General features: G+C 38.4%; 1 protein-coding gene and 1 long non-coding RNA gene across 20 annotated transcripts in view; one reads left to right on the top strand and one right to left on the bottom strand.

The window, feature by feature from the left end:
* The window catches only part of CRACD (capping protein inhibiting regulator of actin dynamics), a 279,581-nt gene that overhangs the window by 149,333 nt on the left and 110,600 nt on the right, over positions 1 to 19,648 (bottom strand). For 6 of the 19 annotated variants that reach the window (XM_077848097.1, XM_077848093.1, XM_077848094.1 and 3 more), the window contains one exon: positions 18,263 to 18,421. The exons of the other annotated variants lie outside the window; for them this stretch is intronic. The gene's annotated coding sequence lies outside the window, so the exon portion shown is untranslated. The remainder of the gene's footprint in view (positions 1 to 18,262; positions 18,422 to 19,648) is intronic. 19 annotated transcript variants of the gene reach the window in all.
* Positions 1 to 19,648, top strand: part of LOC144283679 (uncharacterized) — a 36,261-nt gene that overhangs the window by 3,298 nt on the left and 13,315 nt on the right. The window contains exon 3 of the long non-coding RNA XR_013352237.1: positions 834 to 1,088. This is a non-coding gene — a long non-coding RNA (uncharacterized LOC144283679). The remainder of the gene's footprint in view (positions 1 to 833; positions 1,089 to 19,648) is intronic.

The following is a 19,648-nucleotide window of genomic DNA, read 5'->3' as shown; positions in this document are numbered from 1 at the left end:
GATAGATAGGAGTGACAAGCCAAGAAGTGAAGGATCCTCTATGTTTGTGATGTTGGCCTCAGGAGGTTATTCCATTATGGAGGACAGAGGAAGGAGAATAGGGGAAAAGGAGGGGTTTTTGCTCTGCTGCTCAGTGAAAGTACAAACAAAACCTGAGTATTATAGACTGAACTCATTCAATTCTTGGCAGTATGGCAGCTCACCAGATACATACTTCTACTGGTTGTCTGAATTACAGATGAGTAAACTCATCTATTGCTTTATTTCAGCTTCTCAAAGGTAACTGTTTATAAGCACATCTTAGGAAATAAACTGTACCTCGATAGCTGGAGAATAAATGGCTATTAATTTCCTATATTTTTCGAGAAAAATCTAGGGTTCATGGATGAAAAGATAAGCCTAGAAAGGGGTCATGAACCTATACACCTGTTCACCAACTATGGAAATTAAAGCTTTGAGACAGATACCCAATGATCATTTAATTTTGAGAGTACAGGCATATCTTGTTTCATTGTACTTTGCTTTACTATGCTTCACAGATACTGTATTTTTTACAAATAGACAGTTTGTGGCAACCCTGGGTCGAGCAAGACTATCAGTGCCAGTTATCCAACACTTCATGTCTGTCACATTTTGGTAATTCAAACTTTTTCATTGTTATTATATTAGTTATGGTGACCTGGGATCAGTGATCTTTGATCTTACTATTGTAATTGCTTCAGGGAGCCATGAACTGTGTCCATATAAGATGGCGAACTTAATAGATAAATGTTGTGTGTGTTCTGATTGCTCCACCAACCAGTTGTTCCTCTAACTCTCTCCCTCTCCTGCAGCCTCCCTATTCCCTGAGACACAATATTGAAGTGAGGCCAATTAATAAGCCTACAAAGGCCTGTAAGTGTTCAAGAGAAAGGAAGAGTCACATGTCTCTTACTTTAAATCAAAAGCTACAAATGATTAAGGAAGGCATGCCAAATACCAACAGGCTGAAACATAAGGCCTCTTGGACCAGCTGGCCAAGATGTGAATATAAAGGAAACGTTCTTGAAGGAAATTAAAAGTGCTACCCCAGTGAACACACACAAATGGTAAGGAAGCAAAACAGCAGAACATGGAGAAAGTTCTGAGTGGTGTGGATAGATCAAGCCAGTCACAACATTCCCTTAAACCAAAGTCTAATCCAGAGCAAGGGTCCTGACTCTTGTGTTTTATTAAGGCTGACAGAGGTAAGGAACACACAGAAGAAAGTTTGAAGTTAGCAGAGGTTGATTCATAAGGTTTAAGGTAAGAATCCATCTCTGTAACATAAAAAACACTACAAAAAATAGAACAAGGGGGGGATCCCTGGGTGGCTCAGTGGTTCAGCACCTGCCTTCAGCCCAGGGCGTGATCCTGGAGTCCCAGGATGGGGTCCTGGGATGGAGTCCCACATCGGGCTCCCTGCATGGAGCCTGCTTCTCCCTCTGCCTCTCTCTCTCTCTGTGTGTGAGTGTTTATCATGAATAAATAAATATTATATAAAAAAATAAATAGAACAAGGGACCATAGGGAAGAGGGGAAACTGAATGGGGAAAAATCAGAGAGGAAAATAAATAATGAGAGACTCTTAACTCTGGGAAACAAACTGAGGGTTGCTGAAGGGGAGAGTGAGGGATAGGGTAATTTGGTGAGGGGCATTAAGTAAAGCATATGATGTGATGAGCGTTGGGGTGTTATATACAACTGATGAATTATTGAAAACTATATCTGAAACTAATGACATACTATGTGTTGACAGATTGAATTTAAATTAAAAAAATGAAAGTAAGGGATCCCTGGGTGGCGCAGCAGTTTAGCGCCTGCCTTTGGCTCAGGGCATGATCCTGGAGACCCTGGATCGAATCCCACATCGGGCTCCCGGTGCATGGAGCCTGCTTCTCCCTCTGCCTGTGTCTCTGCCTCTCTCTCTCTCTCTCTATGTGTGTGACTATCATAAATAAATAAAAATTAAAAAAAAAAAGATACATAAAATGTATTTAAAAAAAAAAATGAAAGTATAAGGTGAAGCAGCCAAGTGCTGACAAAGAAGCTGCAGCAAGTTACTCAGAAGATTTAGCTGAGATAATTAATCAAGGTGGCTACACTAAACGACAGGTTTTCAGTGTAGACAAAACAGCCTCCTATTGGAAGATGCCAATTAGGACCCTTCTAGCTGGAGAGAAGTCAATGTCTGGCTTCAAAGCTTCAAAAGAGAGACCGACTCTCTTGTCAGAGGCTAATGTAGCTGGTGACTTTAAGCTGAAGCCAATGCTCATTTACCATTCTGAAAATCCTAAGATCCCTAGGAATTATGCTAAATCTACTCTATTCTCTAGAAATAGTACAACAAAGCCTAGATAACAGCACATCTGTTTACAACACGGTTTACTATTTAAAAAAAAAAATTTTTTTTAAAGATTTTATTTACTTATTCATGAGAGACACAGACAGAGAGAGAGAGAGAGAGAGAGAGAGAGAGAGGCAGAGACACAGGCAGAGGGAGGAGCAGGCTCTATGCAGGAAGCCCGATGTGGGACTCGCCCCGGGACTCCAGGATCAAACACCAGGCCAAAGGCGGCGCTAAACCGCTGGGCCACCGGGGCTGCCCAAATGTCATTTTTTTAATGTTAAATTGATGCTTGGTCTTTATCAGTTCCAAAGGAGATGAGTAAATAAATCAATCTTTTCTTTGAACATACAGAAATCCCTTTATGTTAATTACTAGAAATTTTTATCTGATTTGATTGCCACACACTTTATTTTTATGATGCACTTTTAAAATTTATGTTGCAGGACATTTTCTCTTGGGACCAAAGAACTTTTGAACGTTTATTTTTTTAACATGATGGGAAAGAAAAAAATCTGTATAATCCAAAAACACTGCACTGTGTCCTCCTCAAGTTACACATCCACGGTATCTTCCTGTTAGGTTTTCTGAGTTATAGAAGTTCTTTGAGGGTATCATCTCATGGGCATTTTGACCCTCATGAAGCTTCCATAAAAAAACAGGCAGGAAGAGCCAGACATTACTTTTAGGGTGTAAAGAAGATAATTTTTAAATTGTTTGAAGAATTATACACTCAAAAATAAAAAGGAACGAACTCCTGCTATGCACAACAACAAGGATGAATCTCAAAAGCTTTATGCTGAGTAAAAGAAGTACAAAGGCTAAATCCTATATGATCCCATTCATATGACACTTGGGAGAAGGCAGAACTATTGGGACGTATCTCAGATGGGTGGTTGCCAGGGGCTAAGAACAGGAGGAAGGGATGTGAGGGAATTCTTCAGAGTGATGCAAATGTCTTAATACTCTGTGGTATTGTCAACGTGGTGATACATGGGCCCAAACTGCACCTCACAAAGGGTGATGTTTACTGCATGTAAATTAGACCTCAATAAGTCTATCCAGGGATGCCCAAGTGGTTCAGTGGTTAAGCGTCTGCCTTTGGCTTGGAGCATGATCCCGGAATCCTGGGATCGAGTCCCACATTGGGCTCCCTGCATGGAGCCTGCTTCTCCCTCTGCCTGTGTCTTTGCCTCTCCCTCTCTCTCTCTCTCTCTCTCTCTCTGTGGCTCTCATGAATAAGTGAATAAAGTCTTAAAAAAAAAAAGTATTTCCAAAACTGTTATAGAGAATTCCTCAGACAAAGTTAAATCAGCCTAAGAGGTTCCCATAAATTACTGGTCAGGTTAAGTTCTGAACAGGAGCTAATATTGTGATTTGGGTCAAATGCACTCCATTTGTTTACTCTCAAAGACAGACCCCGTGAGAACCCTGGGGCAGGGCTGGTCTCTCAAAGTGGGAGGAAAGAGAACACAAGTTAGGCAGTTGGAATGTCTTGACCCAAATGGCAGTTTCTGGCCATTCTTCAGATGCCTGAGAAGCTCTTGTTTCACGGTGTGAATTAAATTTAGTTAAAATTATATCACATTCTGCTACATTTGGTCTGACCCACATCTTTGCCTCAAACCGCCTGGGAAAATGGAAATCACCAACTGCCACCACTTCAACTTACTTTATGTATTACTGCATTCAGAAATGTTTCCGAGGCCAGTCATTTCAAGAATATCCACTGAGAGGCTACCATTTGCTGAGCAGCAACAGAGCAGCAAACACAACCCAAATCCCTGCTGTCCTGGAGCTTATATTCCAAAGGACAGCTAACAGCTCACACTTATTGAGTGCTCACAATATGCCAGGTGCTATGTGGACTGACTCACTTAATTCATGCAACTACTAAGTGGGCAAATGCTCTTATTATCATCCCCATTTATTATTTTTTTTAATTTTTATTTATTTATGATAGTCACACAGAGAGAGAGAGAGGCAGAGACATAGGCAGAGGGAGAAGCAGGCTCCATGCACCAGAAGCCTGACATGGGATTCGATCCCAGGTCTCCAGGATCACGCCCTGGGCCAAAGGCAGGCGCTAAATCGCTGCGCCACCCAGGGATCCCTATCATCCCCATTTAAAGGTGAGGAAACTAAAGCCCTGAGAGTTAAGTAAGCACACACAAATCCAAGGACACATGGCTAGTAAGCAGCAGAACCTGAGTTTAAGCCCAGGCCAAGCTGCTCCCTCAGCCCATGCTCCTAGCTACACTCTGTCTGAGTAGGATACAATCAGCACAAAGGTTGTACTAACATAATTCCAGGATATCAGGACTAGATGCCTAGGGAATGACTTTAACATTAAAGAATGCTATCCCATCTATATAGAAACAGTGTTACCTCATGATATAAGATTAAACAACATTAATAATTTTTTCAAAAGGAAATATGAATTAACATACACAGAAAAATGCTTACCTTATAATCACAGAAATAAAACAAAATGAGACTTAATGTTTTGCTTATTAAATTAGCAAGCAAAGAATTCAAATGGAGACTGAAAAGACTGATGTATTGCTAATGGAAATGTAAATTAATACAGATTGAAAGGCGGTTTCCATTCTAAGCCAGAAAATACTTATTTCCTTTAACCTAGTTTTTCCCACTTAATATGACTTTATCTTGGGGTGCTTGGGTGGCTCGGTAGGTTAAGCGTCTGCCTTCAGCTCATGATCTCAGGGTCCTGGGATCAAGCCCCACATTGGGCTCCCTGCTCAGTGGGGAGTCTGCTACTCCTTCTCTTTCTGCCCCTCCCTGCCCCCTGCTGGTGTGCGCACACATGTGTGCACTCTCTCTCTCAAATATAAATTTAAAAAAATATATGATTTTATCTTTAGGAAGTAATCTTAACATATGGGAAAAAGTTACATGCAGCAAAGATCTTTGTTGCAGCGAGCAATACTTACAGATTTACAATATTTACTATTCATACAATTCAGAATATATACAATTTAAAAATCCAAGCTTAAAAATTAAAATTAAACCTACACACTTCTGACCCAAATTTGTGCTTTTCAATAAAGTAAATTATTTGTAGCCTCACCTATTCTGGTTAGGCTGTGGTTAACAGCAGCTAAAAGAATAATAAGTAGAGATGTGCCAAAACACAAAACAGGTGTTAAGATCTTAAAAAGGAAGAAATTTCATTTGCCAGAAGTATGAAGAGTCTGGTGGGCATATGTAACAATATCAGGCCCCAAACTATATCAATCTGTGTGACTCTTTTTTCTAATCTCCGAATGCCAGAAGATACGTTTTTTTTTTCTTTCCACAGTCCCTAATTTTACACATTGCCAAAACATGTAAATTTATGCACAAACAAAATGTTATTTTAGTCGTTCCTGACAGAATCACTTTATTGTTATCTTCCTATAAAAACAAACATCTCCCGCTGAGTTACCCCTACAAATCCAAAGACCGAGAACTAATTATTACAATTACCAGGGATAATGAAGATTTTTCAGCTAATTATTTTCCTTACAGACATTAATGGATTTTTTTTTAAAACTACAGATCTTATTTAGGACGAGGAATATCTCTGTGGTTTTCTTAACCCTATCCAGACCCCCCAGACAGAGCCTTCATCTGGAGCCCTCTATGTCTTCCTCCTGCTCTAGTGCACATCTTCAGGATAAAGGCTAAAGAAATATTCACATGTATTCTGGTCTATTTTACAAAGTGCAGGAGGTTCTAAGGGCAGGAGCACATGGGGCAGAAAGTACTGAGCGTGAAGTAAGATGGGTAAGCAGAGGTGAACACACTAAAACCCATGCTGTGTAACAGGTACACGTATGCATATCAAATCATTTTATTTTTATGATGCTTGAGAAAGGCAGGTATAACTGTCCTCATTTTACTGATGAAGAAACTGAGGTCTCCAAGGTTTAAGCAGCTTGCCCAAAGTCACATAGCTGACAATGGACAAAAGCAGAATTCAAACATGGATTCAGTGCAGTCACTTTTACCTGATGTACTAATTATCTGCCATGCAGCACCTGTCTTCTCTAGAATCTGTTCATGTTAACATGAACTTTGTAAGCAGCTTGCTTTAAAAAGCAGCTAGAAAAACAGTATGAAATCTTTCACTATTCAAAATATGGGATGGTTGAAATATCAAAGAATGAGAGTGACTTAGCTATGTGAGTTCTCTAGTACGGCTGTTTTTGCTAGATTTTCTATAATAAATAGGCATTAATTTTTATAGAAAGCATAATTCCAATAAAAGTTATTTTTAATATTTTTAAAATCAAGGATAAAGGCCAGGTACTACATAGTACTGTACCTAGCAGGCTGAAGAAGAGGCTCCTGGGACTAGTTATAGCACTGGTGATGACTATATTTGCACAATGTGACCATGGCTAGAAAGATTTTGCATAGCTTTCCTAGAGACCCCCCCTCAAGAAACAGGAGAAAATGTACTAGCGATACAGAAGTTAAGTGCCAGAACTTTTTTCTCCTCTGTGGATACTAACGAAAACTTTTTCTTCCTTTTCATGATAACTTTAAACCAGGACTTTTTTTTTTTTTAGATTTATTTATTTATTTTAGACAGAGTGTGAGATGGGAGGGGAGCAGAGGGAGAGAGAGAATCTCAAGCAGACTCCCTACTGAGTGAGGAGTTGGATGTAGAGATCCACATCACAAGCCACAGATCACGACCTGAGCCAAAATTGAGAGTCAGATGCTCAACTGACTGAGCAACCAAGGTGCCCCTATAACCAGGACTTTAAGGGCAACTACCTTCCTGAGGGGTATGAGCTACTGCAACATTATAGAGTAATAACTACTCTTTAAAAAAAAAAAAGAGTAATAACTGCTCTCACAGCACATACAACATGTAACTACTTCTGCATAAGGGAGGTGGGAAGGGTTCCACAGAGAAAATGATTTTGGATTGAATACGAAGAAAGAATCCAATTTTTGCCAGCTGGGGAAAAAAAGAGAAAAGAGCATTTACAGGTTCAGAGGACTGAGAGCATAAGCTTGCATCTCTCCGGACTTCAAGTAACAATGCTGACAAAGAAGTTGTGCGCTAGGCTCTGTCCTGGGAATAGTTCTCCACCTTCCATCCAAATGCAAAATTAGAATTCAGACAGAAACCTTAAAGAATTGACTGATGGTGGTGCCAGCTCAGTGACATCACCCTGATGGATGTGGCAGTTTGCTGTCACCTTGTGATATACATTCTTCTTTCTCCATGTTGACATATCACACAGGTGATAGCCGGCCATAAAGATAAGGTATAATTTTCCCCTAAAACAAATATCAAGTAGACAAGTTGTGAGACTTACACAGAGATTTATCATCTTCTACAAAACACTAATAAAATAATTGCCAACTGAGCTGAAATGATTACAACTCCCCAAAATGTCCTTTCTCGAGAGTAACAGAATACAAACAAGGTCCACCTTTACCCAAGAAGGCAAGAGCTGGATGATCTTTGTTCTTTCCTTCGAAAGAATTAGAAAAGACATCAATTTATTTACAGGATTTTCTGTAAGAGCCACAAGACTTTCAGGCAAAAGCACTATTTTAGCAAACTGAAAGAACACAAAAGCAGGCCACTCATTTTCAGAAAGCTACACATGCATAATCCAAACATTTTAAAGAGCATATTTATCCTACAGGAACAACAGAGAAACAGCATTTGGTATTTCTACTTGATCTGTGGAAGAGAGATTGTTCACACTAAGTGTCAACAACCCATTTAGAGACCTTTCTAGGAGTTCTTTCTAGGACTGTAAGAATCCATATATGCATGTGAGTATTTATTTACAATTTACCTCCTTCCATTGAAATTTGGGGTAGCGTTCAGCAAGTACGTGTAGAACCAAAGAACAGTACAATATTACAGAAATTCTGAAGTCCAGACAGGGAATACTTAAGTAAGAGTAGAAATTCAAGACCACTGAAATGAAAGGCACAAATATGCATGTCATAATTAAACTTCAAGTTAGATTTTGGGGCCTAAGCCATCAAAATGAAAAAAAAAAAAAGAGGTACAATTAGTCCCATCATTCTCATTAATAGAAAGGAAAAGGCTTACAACACCTCAGGAAAGCAACGTTTTCCTGGCCTTGAATTTTAAAAGGAAATTTTCAGATGGAGCATTATTTAGAGGGCACTAAAATGAGACAGTAGACACTGCCCTCAAAACTTCTGTGTTAAATGCAGTAACTGATTTTTTTCTTCCCCTTACCATCCTTTGATTAAAAAAAAAAAAAAAACACAACAACAGGACAAACATTAAAACTCAGCTTCATGAAGGACATCTTTAAGCAACTAAGGTGATTTTATTCAACAATGTTACTTGCCAGCAGACTGGCTGATAGGACTCAGGAGTTCAAAAATGAGTAGATGGGGGACATTTCTTTCAGGCAATCTTCCAGAGAACAGATACTCATTCTTTCAGTCATTCATTTCTTAAGCTTCTCCTAAATGTTAGGAATCAAGTAAGGTGCTATGGATTTAAAGGTATAATAAGACATATTCCCAATTCTTGAAGAACTCACAGTTCAGTAAAGTCTGATTTCCAAAGATATTTTTTATCAGGGACCTTTTCTCCAAGTAGAGTAAATTTTTAGAGTAACTCTTCATGGCAACTTAGAAGGAATGATACAAAGAACAGCATTTTCCATGCTTCACTAAAAGCACTTATTACATGATTTCACAGTTTGTCTTTTGTTTTGGATGGCCTGGGTTTAAAGCCTGGCTCTGCTATTTACTAGCTATGTGAACCTGGGCCTCAGTTTCTTCATCTGTAAAAGAGAAGTAATTAATAATACTTATCTGATAGGATAATTGTGGGGATGCAATGAGTTAATAAATGTAAAGCACCTAAAATAGTATTCAGTCAATATTTGCCAGTGTAGGACATAGTACTAATGTTTCCAAAATAGTCCCCTTCTAGGTTCCTCAGGTGTCCCCAAAATATCTTCTGGTATCTCCACTGGTGCCATGTCATTTGCAGGATCCTGTAGCATGATTATTTATCCCCAATCCATTGACAATGGACTTGGCCTTGGACATCAGCACACGCATAGACACTATACACGTTGTCTGGGCAGAAATCTTAACAGCCAATGTGGGCTTTCATTGGCTCTCTTTTCCTTCTGTTATGAGTACACTATGCCCCAAATAGTGCTGTTCCTTCAGCCTGGATTATGGATTAAAAAGACACTGGGAGGGGCACCTGAATGACTCTGTTGGTTGAGTGTCTGACTCTTGGTTTTGGCTCAGGTCAAGATCTTGGGGTAGTGGGATAAGTCCCATGCTGGGCTCTAGGCTCTGCAGGGAGTCTACTTGAGATTCTCTCTCTCCCTATCCCTCACCTCCCTGCTCATGAGCGTACTCCCAAAAATAAATAAATAAAATCTTAAAAAAAAAAAAGACACAGGGAGCAGTACCAGATCTAATGCCAATCTGCCAAAGATGAGTAATGTAGGCAACAAAGAGCCTCTGTTCTTGCAAGCCACTGAAATTTTGGGACTATTTGTTACCACGTAACAGCTGACTAAAACAGCTACTATTATTTCAATTTTAACAAAAAATAGTTTTGAAAAATGTTTTAAAAAATCAATAGATGTATATATCTCAGATCATCAGAACAGATTTCTCACCACAGATCTGAATGTGTCTAATTGTTACAAACAGGGCAGCCCCGGTGGCGCAGCGATTCAGCGCCACCTGCAGCCCGGGGCATGATCCTAGAGACTCAGGATCGAGTCCCATGTCGGGCTCCCTGCATGGAGCCTGCTTCTCCCTCGGCCTGTGTCTCTGCCCCTCTCTCTCTCTCTCTCTCTCTCTATGAATAAATAAATTTTAAAAATAATAATAATTGTTACAAACATCTCTCAGAAAGTGAATAATTTAGTTCCTGGGGTGGCTCAGTCAGTTAAGCTTCTGACTCTTGATTTCAGCTCAGGTCATGGTCTCAAGGTTGTGAGATCAAGCCCAGTGGTGGACTCTGCACTCAGTGTGGAGTCTGCTTTAAGATTCTCTCTCTCTCTCTCTGCCCTTGCCCTTCCCCATGCATGCACTCTCTCTCTAAAAAAAAAAAGAAAGAAAGAAAGCAACTTACTTCCTATTCTTTATTACTATTTTTTCCTATATCTAGTAGCTACACCCCCTGACAAACCTTAAAGATAATGATGAACATCTCTGATGAGCTCATTGTTCCACTCTACATATATATCCTCCACGGGAGCCAATGATTTACAAAACGAAAGTCAGGAGGAGACTGGCTTTCAAAGGTCTCCCTTATAATTAGCTTGTATGACAAGTTAATTTTCATCTTAAAGAGGATTCATTAACGCAGATTTTATCACAGTTATTTAATAGATTCTTATTGATTCTGTTTTCCTATATCGGTCTTTTGTAGTTTTTAGAAAAATTAGCTTCTAAAAATCATTTTATTCTATTACATCAACAACAGCATTTAATCTTCTGTACACCTCACATAGGGTGCATTTCCTCTTCTAGGCAACTGCACTGTGCTCATTTTTGGCAAAAGTACTAAACTATTGTTCCTTTCTTACACTGTGAGTACTTTGGGTACAAGCCACTATTCTCATGGGCTTGGAGTCTAATAGGAAAAATAAGACAATAAGTAAATAAGCAAATGCCTTCAAATCACATTAAGTATTATGAAGAAAAGAGAGTGCTTTAACAGAAAATAATGAAGCATGGAGTGAGATGAACTTAACTGGTAATCAGGGAAGACCCATCTAAGTAAGAGGCTGTTACCCTTTCTCATCCAGAGGAGGAAAAGGAAAGTACAACTGGGTAAAGAATAAGAAGAAACTGTTCAGGCGAGGTTCTGGGGTAGAAAAGAGGTGAGAATGTTTCAGGCGCTGAAAGAAGGGAACATTTCCCTTTCACATTTCAGCAAGAGGAACATGAAATGGAGGTGCTGAGCAAAGCCATAGTTAGCTTCACTGGTTTGTATTTTATTTTGAAAGGAAAGAGAAGATGTTGCAGGGTTTTAAGCATGCAAGTGTTGTGATCCAGTCTGCATCAATAAAATGTGGAAATGGACTAGAGAGAAGAAAGAGTCAAAGTGGAGAAACCAGTGAAGAAAGAGAGAGCAAGCCAAGAGGAGTTGGAGAAAAACGGAAACACATGTAGTATATGTTGGAAATAGAATGTATAAAATCTGCTGACAGACTGAAGCTGTCAGTTTTGGTTTTGGTGAGGAAGAGAGCAAAGGCTAAAGGCTGATGGTAGTTTCCAGCCTGAGGAAGGAGGAATTTGCTACTACAACTGAATTAGATGAAGGTGACTGGGAGAGGAATACATTTAATGGGTAAAGTCAGAATTCTATTTTGAACAAGTACAATTTAAGATGCCGCTGAGATATCCAACTGAAAGGTCAGGTAGTGAATTGGATAGATAGGAATGGAATTTAGAAGAGAGAGCTGAGCAAGCAGTAAACTTAGGAGTGATCACCTATAGGTGAGGAGGGCATTCCCACTGGAGGATGACTCAGCATGGAGAATCGATGCCAGAAGGTAAGGAAGTAGTAGAAGAAAGAGGGTGATGTGTCAAAAAGACAGAATCTCCTTGAAGTGACTCTCAGTGGCTCAGAAATATTACAGAAAGAGAAAAGAGTAATTGTATAGAGAAGAAGCTCAGTGATCACCACCTTAATCAAGTTTTTAAAACTAACACCATCAGTAACGGGATGAATCCAAATCATCTGCCACTGAATATAATACAATGAGAAGAAATAGAAAATCACCTGTCATATTCCTAGAGGATACTCAACTTGAATTTAATTGTGAGGAAACAACAGACAACCATTGTTGAGAGATACTCAACAAAATAACTGGTCTGTAACCTCTAAAAGTATTAAGGTCATGAGAATCAAGGAAAGACTAAGAAATGGTTCCAGATTAGACACCAGAAGGACACAGTAACCAAATGCAACATGCAATCTGAACTGGATTCTAGTTTTTTTATTTTTAAGATTTGTTTATTTGAGAGAGTGTGCACGCACACAGGGAGAGGTAGAAGCAGATTCCCTGCTGAGCAGAAAGCCCGATGTGATGCTTGATCCCAGGACCCTGAGATCATGACCTGAGCTGAAGGCAGATGCTTAACGAACTGAGCCACCCAAGCGCTGGTGAGTTGGATTCTTTTATCTTAAAGGACATGACTCAGATACTTAGCAAAACTTGTATAGGATCTGTAGATTAGATGGTAACAATGCAATCACGTAAACTTCATGATTTTGTTACCTTACAGATACCAAGAAGAATGTTCTCATTTGTAGAAAACACAAAGTAAAGTATTCTAGAATGTTAGGGTATCACGTTAGTAATTTATTCTCAAATGGCTCAAGAAAGAGAAGGTTATATTTGTACTGGCAATTTTTCTGTAAGTTTGAGATTTTTTTTAAAAGAAATGAGTTGCAAAAAAAAAAAAAAAAAAGCAATGAGTTGCAACAATATACCAACATACCAAATTGTAAACATTAAAAGACTGACCAATATCAAGTATTTGTGAGGATATGAAGTATCAGAAACCTCCATGCTGAGTTGGAGAGAGTGAAATGGGAAGAATCGTGTTAACAAACAATTTGGTATTGTTTAATAAAATTGAAGCTACACATCCCCTGTGACTCAGAGATTGCATTCCTACAGAATATCCTAAATGTGTGAACCAAGTTCATGTGGCACTGTTTCTAAGAATCAAAAACTGGAAATACCTTAAATATTCATCATAGTAGAATAAACCAATAAATTATTTATGATATTTATATAGTGAAATATCATACAATGAATGAATTAGAGCAACACTCATCAACAAGGATGGACTCAAACACAATGTGGAATGAAAGAAGGCAATACAGACATTTGACAAAGTTCAAAAACAGACAAAACTAAACTATATGGTTTAAGGCAGTAAAAATTTAAGAAATTTAAGGAAATAATTATCCTAAAACTCAAGGTAGGGAAGGTGGAGAGGGAAAGGGTTATGAGGCAGAAGATGCACTGAGAGTAGGGGTGCTTTCTGAATGCTGGCAGTGTTCCATTTCTTGCCTTCAGAATGTTGCTCGTTTTATCATTGTTAAGGTGTACATGTATCATCTGTGTACTTTCTGAATATATATTTCTTAATTTTAAAATTATTAAAAACTGCTTATGTTTACTGAAAGATTACTATTTGCCACCTACTATATTGAGCACATATACATATTTTATCCAACTTGAACTTTCCAAGCTTATAAGGCAGGTACCATTACTACATTCTCCATTTTATATATGTGTAAACTGAAACTTCATAAATTATCCAATTTCCACACTAACAAATGGGAACATGACTTCATTCAGGCTCAGTTGAAGCTTGCAAATTTAGCCATTAATATGTCCTTTCAAGTATTGCTTTGATTTTTCTCTATTTTACAATATATGTTATTAGAATTTGGGCTTCTTCTGAGATTTCTCTATAATTCCCATACTGTTTAGTAAAATGCTTAAAATTGAGGCTCAATAAGTATTGCTGACTAGCTCAACAATCTGTTATTTCTAAAGGAACCATAAACTGCTGTATAATGTCCTCAGGTATTTTTCAGTGCATCAATCAGAGGTGACAGCTTGAGCTTAAATTATCAGACAAAAGACTTTAAAGACATTTGAACTAGGAAAACATTTATATTGAAATCAAAGGCAAAAGGTTTGTATGACTTTGACAAGAATGAGTATAAGCATATTACAGCAATCTCAAGACCAATGGAGTTGAGACAGTATTCCACATACAGCTCATGTGAAGAAATTATATGCAGCTATAAAAATTAAGACTCGCTTTGGAAAACCACACTTTTATACTTGACAAATTTTATTAAGCCAATTTCACCAATTGTATTTTTCTTAAAGATTTATTTATTTTAGAGAGAGAAGGAGAGCACATAAGATTGGAGAAAGTGGCAGAGGGAAAGGGAGCGAAGCAGACTCTTCATTAGGCAGGAAGCCAGCCATGGGGCTCGGTCTTACAACCCTGAGGAGATCATGAGTGAGGCAAAATCAAGAGTCTGACACTCAACCGAATAAGCCACCCAGGCACCCCTCATCAACTGTTTTTTTTTTTTTTTTTAAGAGTTTATTTATTTATTTGACAGGGAGATCGTGCACAAGCAGAGAGTCTGATGCAGGGCTCGATCCCAAGACCCTGAGATCATGACTTGAGTTGAAGGCAGACGCCTAGCAAAGTGAGCCATCCAGGCAGCCCACACCAATTGTATTTATTTTTAAGTCATAGCTTTTAATTTTATTGGCTCTGGACTTATGTAATGTCTTTCTCCCAATAAAATAAAATAAAATAAAATAAAATAAAATAAAATAAAATAAAATAAAATAAAAAATAAAATATAAAATAAAATAATATAATATAAAATAATATAAAATAAAATAAAATAAAATAAAATAAAATAAAATAAAATAAAATAAAATAAAATAAAATAAAATAAAATAAAATAAAATAAAATAAAACAAAACCTCTAGGGAATCCCTGGGTGGCTCAGCAGTTTAGCGCCTACCTTCAGCTAGGGGCGTGATCCTGGAGTCCCGGGATCGAGTCCCACGTTGGGCTCCCTGCATAGAGCCTGCTTCTTCTCCCTCTACCTGTGTCTCTGCCTCTCTCTCTCTCTCTCTCTCTCTCTGTCTTTCATGAATAAATAAAATCTTAAAAAAAATAAACCTCTACATTTTGTTTCACTAAAACATTATCCGTTTTTTCAGAAGTTTTACTTCCAAATTTATAGATAAACAAACAGATGTTTAATAGAACATCTAAAAGAAACTTTAAGGGCTACCCAGGTGGCTCAGCGGTTTTGCGCCACTTTCAGCCCAGGGCGTGACCCTGGAGACCCGGGATTGAGTCCCACATCGGGCTCCCTGCATGAAGCCTGCTTCTCCCCCTACCTGTGTCGCTGCCTCTCTCTCTCTCTCTCATGAATAAATAAATAAAACATTTAAATAAATAAATAAATAAATAAATAAATAAATAATAAATAACTTTTAGAAAGTATTGGTAAGTGGGCACCTGGCTGGCTCAGCTGGTAGAGCATGTGACTCTTGATCTTGGGATTGTAAATTTGAGTCCAACACTGGGTGTAGAGATTAGTTAAAAATAAAATCTTAAAAAAAAAAGTATTAGTAAAAAAGATTAACCAATCTCAAGCAATAGGATTTAAGAGTTTGAAAACTGTATATTTCTTCTCTAAAAACTAGAGTTTTCTACTGAACTTGTAGTATGATCCACCAATAGGATCATCCTCTAAGTAACTCTAATCAGTTTTAGGACATAGGAAATGGAGTTGAGATCAATTAGCAGCATTGGCAAGTGAACAGGAAAGAGAGCAGGCAGTTGTGATACTGAAGAGGAGAAAAAGATTGCTAAGGGTCTCACTGTTTCATTCTTTCCGTAGACAAAATTATTTTTAAATACATTTATAAAATCTGAGGATGGGAAGCCCTGGTGGCACAGCGGTTTAGCGCCGCCTGCAGCCTGGGGTGTGATCCTGGAGACCCGGGCTCGAGTACCACGTCAGACTTCCTGCATGGAGCCTGCTTCTCCCTTTGTGTCTCTGCCTCTCTCTCTCTCTCTCTCTCTCTCTCTCTCTGTCTCTATGAATAAATAAACAAAATCTTAAAAAAAAAAAAAATCTGAGGATAAGGGCAGCCCTGGTGGCGCAGCGGTTTGGCATCGTCTGCAGCCCAGGGTGTGATCCTGGAGACCTGGGATCGGGTCCCGTATCGGGCTCCCTGCATGGAGCCTGCTTCTCCCTCTGCCTGTGTCTCTGCCTCTCTCTCTCTCTGTGTCTCTTGTGGATAAATGAATAAAATCTTTAAAAAAAATCTGAGGATAAGCATTACTATAATTGAAATAGGATATTTAACTTATGAACCTAGTCAACTGAGCAAATGATAGGAAATAAAATATAGAGAACAACATTAAATCCTAATAAGTAGAAGACATAAAATATGCAAGGGATAATGAGAAATATAAAAGGATGCTCAATATCATTAGCTATTAGGAAAATGTAAACCAAAACCCCAATGAGATATTACTTCTTACCAACGAGGGTGGTCTATTAGTTTGCTAGGGCTACCATAACAAAATATCACAGACTGAGGGTGCTTAAACAATAGAACTTTATTTTCTCACAGTTCTAGAGGGCAAAAGTCCAAGATCTAGATACTGTAGGTATGTTTTCTCCTGAGGCTCTGTCTTTGGCTTACAGATAGCTGCCACCTTGCTGTGATCTCACATGGTCTTTTTATGTGAATGGGCACCCCAGGTGTCTCTTCCTCTTCTTATAAGGACACCAAACCTATTGGGTAATGGCCCCATCTTTATGATCTCATTTAACCTTAATTATCTATTTAAAGGACCTATTTCCAAATACAGTCACAATGAGGGGTTAGGACTTCCACATATGAATGGGGAGCTGCGGTGGGGATGGGGGGCACTACACAATTCAGTTGACACAAGTGGCTATAATAAAAAAGAATTGCAATAAGGAGAGTGAATGAGGATGTGGAGAAATTACAACCTTCATTCACTCATTGCTGGTAAAATAGCATAGTCACTTGGAAAACAGTCTGTAATTTCCCCAACAGGTTAAACATACAGTTATCATATCACCCAGCAATTTCACTCCTAAGTATATAAAAGAAATGTTTTTGTGCATGTCCATACAAAAACATGTGCATGAATATTCATAGCAGAATTATTCAAAATAGTTAAAAAGTGGAAACAGGGCAGCCTGGGTGGCTCAGTGGTTCAGTGCCACCTTTGGCCCAGGTCGTGATCCTGGAGATCCGGGATTGAATTCCACATTAGGCACCCTGCATGGGGCATGCTCACTCTCTGAGTCACTCATGAATAAATAAAATCTTTAAAAAAAAAAAAAAGGTGGAAAAAACACAATGTTCATCCCCTGATGAATGGATAAATAATACCTGAAATAGCCATATAATGGAATATTGTTTAGGAATAAAAATGAATAAAGTATTCATACATACTATAACATGGATTAAGCTTGAAAATGTTATACTAAGTTAAAGAAGACAGCCATGGGATCCCTGGGTGGCGCAGCAGTTTAGCGCCTGCTTTTGGCCCAGGGCGCGATCCTGGAGACCCGGGATCGAATCCCACATCGGGCTCCCGGTGCATGGAGCCTGCTTCTCCCTCTACCTGTGTCTCTGCCTCTCTCTCTCTCTCTCTCTCTCTCTCTCTATCATAAATAAATAAATAAATAAATTAATTAATTAATTAATTAATTAAAAAGACAGCCATTATATAATCCCATTTATATAAAATGTCCAGAATAGGCAAATCCATACAGACACAAAGTAGATTAGTAGTTGCCTAGGACTAGGAATGAGGGATGCCTGGGTGGCTCGGGTGGTGAGGCATTTGCCTTTGGCTCAGGTCATGATCTCAGGGTCTTGGGATTGAGTCCCACATCGGGCTCCCTGCTCCAGGGGAACCTGGTTCTCCCTCTCCTCCCCACTTGTTCTCTCTCTCTCTCTCTCTCTCTCTAATAAATAAATAAAATCTTAAAAAAAAAACACACACTAGGGATGAGAGGGATGCTGAGGGAAAAAAGAAAGTGCTAGTGGACACAGGATTTCTTTTCAGGGTGATGAAATGTTCTACAATTGTGATAATAGTTGCAAAACCCTGTGAATATACTAAAAATATTGAATTATATAAACTTTGAATGAGTTAATTATATATGAGTGATATCTCAATAGAGCTGATAGAAAAGAACAAATATATTATTGGGACCTCAATGTAAATGATTTTGTTCCTTTATTAAAAGAGCAGGACTATTGGGGGCACCTGGGTGGCTCAGTCAGTTGGGCATCTGCATTTGGCTCAGGTCATGATCTGAGGATCCTGGGATCAAATCCCACGTCAGGCTCTCTGCTCAGTGGTGAGTCTGCTTGTCCCTCTGCCTCTGCCTGCTGCTCCTCTTTCTTGTGCTAGCTCGATCTCTCTCTGTCAAATAAATAAATAAAAGAGCAGGGCCCTTAGCATGGGTTAAATTTTTTTTTAATTTTATTTATTTATTCATGAAAGACACAGAGAGACAGAGAGGTAGAGACATAGGAAGAAGGAGAAGCAGGCTCCATGCCAGGAGCCTGATGTGGGACTTGATCCTGGGACTCCAGGATCATGCCCTGAGCCAAAGGCAGGCTCTTAACCACTGAGCCACCCAGAAGTCCCGGGTTAAATTTTTTTTATCATGTATCAGTGACAAGAAATACCTGAAATAAAAAAAAATCACAGGGAAATTTTTAAAATAAAGGTCTGGGCAAAATATATATCAGAAGAATTCAAGAAGAAAACAAAGAGTGGCAAATTATAATTAGATAAAATATTCTCTGATCATGCCTATTACAAAAGAATAAAATATTGAATATATATATATATAGTCAACTATAAATTAACATCACAAGCAAGTCTAATCACTGAATATTAAAAAGTACTTTATTGATTAATTCTTGGGTCAAAACAGAATACAAACTTGAAATTACAGATTATTCAGAAATTAACAATAGATGGTTCATACTACAATCTATAGGATGCAATCACAGCTACATTACAGAGGAAAATTAATAGCCTTAAAATGTTCTTTAAAATAACCTTGAAAGCTACTAATGAATAAGCTAAGCATTTAACACTAGGAAACTAGAAAAAGAGTAACAAATCAAAAGAAGAGAAAAATAACCCATAAAAAAAAGCTTACATTAATGAATTAGAAAACAAAGATGAAATTAATAAATAAAACTAAGAGTTGGTTCTTTGAAATCACCAAAGTGTTCTACCGAATAGCCATTCCAGGAGATACTGATAAGTGCAATATGAAGAAAAAATCTTTTGCAGCAAAAATATTTGAAAAACATTGTAAATCTTCCACGTAATGAGACACATGGGTACCTCAGTCAGTTGAAACTCTCTCAATTTCAGCTCAGGTCATGATCTCAGGGTTGGGGATATCAAGCCCCAAATTGGGCTCTGTATTCATCAGAAAGTCTGCTTGAGATTCTTCCCCTCTGCCCCTCCCCTCACTTGCACTCAGGCAGGCTCTCTAAAATAAATAAATAAATCTTAAAAAACAAAAATCTTCCACTTAAGAACTCATAATGCACACTAGTTAATTAAAAACTGAAAAGTCCTGGGGCGCCTGGGTGACTCCATTAGTTGAGCAATCTACTCCTGATT

This window comes from Canis aureus, chromosome 14, assembly GCF_053574225.1.
Source record: "Canis aureus isolate CA01 chromosome 14, VMU_Caureus_v.1.0, whole genome shotgun sequence".
Lineage (NCBI taxonomy): Eukaryota > Metazoa > Chordata > Mammalia > Carnivora > Canidae > Canis > Canis aureus.
Note: the sequence above shows the minus strand (reverse complement) of the source record. Positions and strands in the feature narration are given on the sequence as shown.